This window comes from Phaseolus vulgaris, chromosome 7, assembly GCF_000499845.2.
Source record: "Phaseolus vulgaris cultivar G19833 chromosome 7, P. vulgaris v2.0, whole genome shotgun sequence".
NCBI classification, from domain to species: Eukaryota; Viridiplantae; Streptophyta; class Magnoliopsida; order Fabales; family Fabaceae; genus Phaseolus; species Phaseolus vulgaris.
Genome location: NC_023753.2, coordinates 27,539,444 through 27,545,984, shown reverse-complemented (window position 1 = coordinate 27,545,984; position 6,541 = coordinate 27,539,444).

Genomic DNA, 6,541 nt, shown 5'->3' with positions numbered 1-6,541 from the left:
ATGAAAACGAGCAAAATTCCTCATACAACAAATCATCTAAATAGAAAAAGTTATCACAACAAGCTTAATCAATTTAACCAAAGGACTACCATCATTCTTAATAAAAGAAAGAATATCATCCTTATTAGAGAAATGAGAAGTAGGAAAAATCTTCCAAACCCAACTCCAAATACCCAAAGCATTAGAGCATTCAAAAAATAAATGTAGAATAGATTCCTCGTGCTTTTCCCAAAGCGTACACATAGAACAAATATGCAAACCTTTATTCTAAATATACTGATCTGTAGGAAGCCGTCCATGAATTTTTTTTCAAAGTACAAGAGATTTGGAAGGCGGAATAAATGAACACCAAATTAATTTACCCCAACCACAGGAAGCTCTTGGTTCCAAGAAAAAAGTCCTAGCTGATTTAACAGTGAAACGACCAGACTCATCTTAGAATCTAATTAGGAATATCATGTTCCTCCTTAACCCTGATATGACTAAAAAGATGAGGCATCTGCTGTAAAGACAATGAAATATTCCAATCACAACCTGCCAAAAACTGAGAAACTGTGTCCAGAATGCTAGAACCATTAAATATCTCTGCAATATGTGCTAAAGAAGTAGTATAACACCATTTATCATTCCAGAAATTAATAAAAGAACTTGTACCAACAATCCAAGAAGTATAATCAAGTATAGTAGAATATAACTGCTTAATTCCAGGCCAAAGAGATGAAGATCTATAAACCATTCTAAGCTCGTATTTTGATTCAAGAGCAAAGACCAAGACCTATTGCTATAAGCAAAGTTCCAAGCAAGCTTAAGAAGATAAGCATTATTTTCACGGTGAAGGTTAATAATCTTCAAACCTCCCATTCTCCAAAGGAGAACAAAGCGTAGCCCAATTAACAATAACTATGCCTTTTTTCAGAATATCTCCAGTCCAAATAAAATTTCTACACCACTGCTCAACTTTCTTAAGAAGAGAAATAAACCATTTATATAAATTAAAACTATAAGCTTGAAGTTCCGTAATCACCATATTAACTAATTGAATCCAACCCATCATGCTAAGAGATTTACCTTTCCAAGAGGCTAGCTTTAGTTTGACTTTATCAGCCAAAGGTTGAAGAAACTGACCCTTTAAAGCACCAACAAAGATAGGCACTCCTAAATAAGTGAAAGGCAAACAACCATGACTACAAGGAAGAATACAATTAATTTTGGTGACAAATCTTGCAGAATTATCCATGGTGAAAAAAACTAATCTTAGAATTATTAACATATTGACCCGAAAAATCACTATATGTTTTAAGATAAATACTCAAATTCTCAAGAGACTTATTATCCACCCTACAGAAAAAAAATGTCATCCACATATAGAATATAAGAGGGAGTGAGAAAACTTGACGGGCTAGCCATATGTAGAATATTCTTATCATTCACAAGCTTAGAGAGACCTCTACTAAGAACTTCCTCTACAAGAGAGGAAAGTAGAGGAGACAAAAGATCACCTTATCTGACACCTCTACTACAAGGAAAAAAATCCCACAAATTCCCATTTATTCTGATTGAAAGCATAGATGAACGAATAATAGTACTAGTCTAACAGACAAACGAGGGGTGAAAACCAAAGCGTGACAAAACTAATAGTAAAAACTTTCAACTCAGAGCGTCAAAGACTTTATGAATATCAACTTTGTAAGCCATATTACCTCCCCGAACCTTTTTAGAAAACATGTTAATAACTTCAGAAGCAATACCAATATAATCTTGAATATGTCTGCCCTGCACAAACCCATACTGATTAGGAGAAATTATTCTAGCAGCCACAAGAGCAAGTCGATCTGCCAGAATCTTGAAAATAATCTTAAATTTAAAATTAGCAACAACAATTGGTATGTAATCTTTAATGGATTCAACATCCTGAATCTTAGGAATAAGAGATACCACATTACTGTTCATTCTAGGAAAAATCCAATTTTGTTTAAAAAACTGTTGGACAACATTGCAAACATTTGTCCCAATAATTTCCCAACAAGAGTGATAGAAAACACCACCAAAACCATTAGGACCAGGAACACTATTACCATTAAGTTTAAAAACAACATTCTTAATTTCCAAAAAATCAGGACATTTAATCAACATTATATTCTCCTAAGAGGAAACCATCTCATGAATATAAGTACCAATAAAATCTTTTATATTTCCTATATCCTGCACACGAGAAATAAACTCAACATAAAGAGTTTTATAAAAGTCCAAAATATGTTCCTCGATGAGTTTAGAATCCTCAATAACCGCATTATCATTCCGTAGACGATGAATCCCACTAGAATTATTTCTCATTTTGACCAGAACATGGAAAAAAACAGTATTTCTATTCACATCTTTAAACCAAAGCATCTTAGCCCTTTCTTTCCAAAACAAATATTGACAGTGAAGAGCATGATCAAACTCTTCTTTAGCAATCTTTTCTTGACAGATAAGCCCATCAATATCAGACATACTAACAGTCTCTAAGTTTTGTTGAATACCAAGAAGGAGACCCTGTTTAAGAAGAACTATATTGTGAACATTACCAAAAGAATTTTTATTCCAGTATCTGAGCTCAATTTTCAACATTTTTAACTTATGTTGCAAAATAAACATAGGACCACCAACAACCTTATTAGCCCAAGAGTCATGAATAAGCTTCAGACATGAAGTATCCTAAATCCACATAGAAAAGTTGCTAACCTTCCTCAAAGAATTACTAGCAAGAATAGGAGAATGATTAGAACAATTTTTAACAAGAACTTGATAAGTACATGAATCTCATTCATCCAGACACACTCCGTTACATAAATCCATGTCCATTCTTTTATGAATTCTATGCAACCCTCTCCCTCCATTACACCAAGTATAACAAGATCCAGTAAAAAACATATAAGAAAGATCATTAATATTAATCCAATCAAGGAATTCATTACAAGAAACCTGATTAGGAGTCATCCCCTTTACAGTCATCTGCCGAGAGCACAACATTAAAATCTCCCAAAATACACCAAGGCCCTATGAATGAACTAAGATCTCTCCCCAAAAATCGTCTAGCCCCGTATATGTTAGCACCATAAACACCTGCAAAACTAAAACGTTTATTGACAAGTTACAAAAATAAATTGTTCATTTACCAAAAAATTTCGAAATAGATTAAGAATCGACAAACACCAAAGCTTAGTAATTTTATTAACAATAGGAGACGTAGCCACCAAATACATATTTATAAATTTTAAAAGAATTTTAAAAATATCAGTGTACTATGCTTAATTTCATTTTTGTTTATATATATTATACATATTTTTTTATGGTTGCATTTCTTTCCTAGCTTCTACTTGAGTTGATATCTTTCAAATGAATGTCTTAGTCCGGGTGATCCTTCTTTTCAATCCTAAAACTGTTTATATATATATTATAATTTTTTTAAGTTGTTTGCTTCGTATTGGCCATTAGATACATTTTAATAAATAATCATTTTTATATATTAATGACTTTGTTGTTTACTTAAATTAATATTCAATTATTGTTAACTTTGTGTCAATTGATGCTTTTAACATGTTAGATCTAAAATTGACGATATTTCTCTTATAGACTTTTTACTTTTACGTCATTTTTTTTAGTCCACACTAATTATATGTGTTTTTATAATAACTTTTTTATTTGACTCTAAAATTCAACTACTATTCAAAATAACTCAAATTTATCCACTTATCTCACCTTGAATTTACTTGAAATCTAGAAAATCTAAACAGTTTAGAACTCCAATAATAAAAAAACTTATAAACATCTAACTTCAAAATACAACTAAAAAGAAATTCTAAAAGTTGATTGAGAGAATCAAAACTTTCAACTACTAAAATTAAGAGATTAAGAGAATTAAAAAAAAATCTATTTTAAAAATTAATCAGATGAATGTGTTCCTTAACATATTACCGTCTACATACAAAATCTGATCGTGAAAGAAAATTTATTAGTCTCAAAATTTATTGAAAATTACACAGTTTGTTATTCTTAAATCTTATTTAAGAAAATTTATTTATGTTCTTATAGTTTTTAATTAATTTTAGGTTAAATATTCGTTTTAGTCTTTTATATTGGGATATTTTAAGATATGTAGGCTAATAGAGTTGATTAACGGTAATCTATTTAACGTTTATGTAATTTTATGTTAAATATTCGTTTTAACTTTTATATTGGGTAAGTCATTCTTTAACTCAAGCTATTATATTTTATTATTTTGTATAAAATTTATAAAATAATATTTATTCTTTTCACAGTAATTTGATTTATCTTTTTATTTTCTTTATTTCCAATTTCTCATTTAATAAAAGAACCTCCTCTTTTTGTATCTTTTCTAAATTATATCATTTTTATGAATGTATTTTATGTACTGTAAAGTTTTATTATATTTTATTTTATTTTATAGTTTCTGCCTAAAACATAGTTTTTCTCTATATGTCATTTGTAAGTGTTTGTTTTTGTTCTTTATCATCGTTTTTTGTTAATAATTAGGAAAACTAAAAGCAAAACAGTAAAATTACAAAAGACCAAAAATTGCATGCAGAAAAAAAATAAAATTGGTACAATTAATTACAAGATTCAAAATCTATTTAAACTCTTCATTTTGGTCCAAAACATAGTTTAGTTTTCATTTTTTATAATGCTCGCACATCATATAATAATTTCTTCTTGTGGATACATCAATGAAACTAGAAAATGTGTGTTAAAATAAAATAAATAAATAAAAGATTCAACTTAGATGCTGTGTTATCGGTATTATTCTTCCATCTTAGCGTTTTATTTTGATACTAAGAAATTTTAGTTTAACAAAAAAATAAACTTAATTTCTCATGTTTGATTTAGTTTAAAAAAATCAGCTTCCCGTGAAATTATTCGTAGGGGGAGTACAAATATAAATTTTCTAAATTAAAAAAAAACTTATTGTGATTAAAAATACTATATTATCCTTATAAGATAATATAGCATGATAAATAATAATTTTTTTATAAAAATATTACATTTTCGTTTATAATCTCTAAAAATATTTATGACAAATTAAATACATTTTAATCATAAAATTATTATTCTCAAAAATTATAATTCTTAAAACTATATTGTAATAAACATCTTCTCAATAAAGTCTTTTATTTTATATCAGTATAATTATTAAAATTATCTTTGTAATAAACATATTCTTCTTTTACTATATACTAGCCGGTTGACCCGTGCAACGCATCGGGATTTTTTTAATATTTATATTTAAATATTAATATTAAAAATAATAATTTTATTTAAATATATATATATATAAATTATTAAGTTTATGAAATAAAATTAAATATATTGTAATAGTATAAGTTTACATATTTTTAATATATTAATAAATTTAATATAACATAACATAAATAATTAAAAATTCATGAATATATTTTTGTCATAAAAAATGCATTACAATACAATAACAATACAATAATTTGAACAAATACATTATTATATAAACAATTATCTAATATTATGTATTTATTACGTATTTATGGTGAAAATAAAGTTCTCTTCACCAATCTCATGTTATCTTCATGCTCTAATTTAATATGCAAAAAAAAAAACTTTCTAAAAAATTATTGCAATTAAAAAATAGAATTCAGTAGATTATACCAAGTACAAATATTACAAAAAACTATCAGTAAATGTGTGTTTCTTCCAGAAAAAGATTGTAGGCAAAATCATATTAAGTCACATTTTGTCATATAAATTAATACTTATGCACATAAATCTTTATTGTCAATTTATATAATTCATAATTATATAATATATAGATCTGTGTCCCTGTGTCTCTATGTCCCCTGTCCCCGTGTCCCGTGTTCCCGTGTCCTTGTGTCCCTGTGTTAGTGTCTATGCTACATAGATTAGTATTCCACAAATTAATTATAAATAAAAAGGAATGAATAAATTTTTGTCATAACAAATACATTACAATAGAAAAAAATAATTTGAACAAATTTACATTATATAAATAATTATCTAATATTATGTTCCTATAAGATATTTACGAAGAAAATGAAGTACTTTTCACCATCTTCATGCTAAGTTAATATGCAAAAATATCTCAGAATAATTATTGCAATTAAAAAAATTAATTCATTATATTATATCATGTACAGTTATAGTAAAAGTAATAAAAAATGTATATTTCTTCCAAAAACATATTGTTGGCGAAAATCATATTAAATTATGAATTCACATTTTGTCATATAAATTAATATTTGTGCACATAAATCTTTATTGTCAATTTATATAATTCATAATTATATAACATATAGATCTGTGTCCCCCTGTGTTACAGTGTCCCTATGTCAGTGTCTATGCTACATAGATTAGTAGTCCACAAATTAATTATAAATAAAAAATAATGAATAAATTTTTGTCATAACAAATACATTAAAATAGAAAAAAATATTTTGAACAAATTTACATTATATAAATAATTATCTAATATTATGTTCCCATAAAATATTTA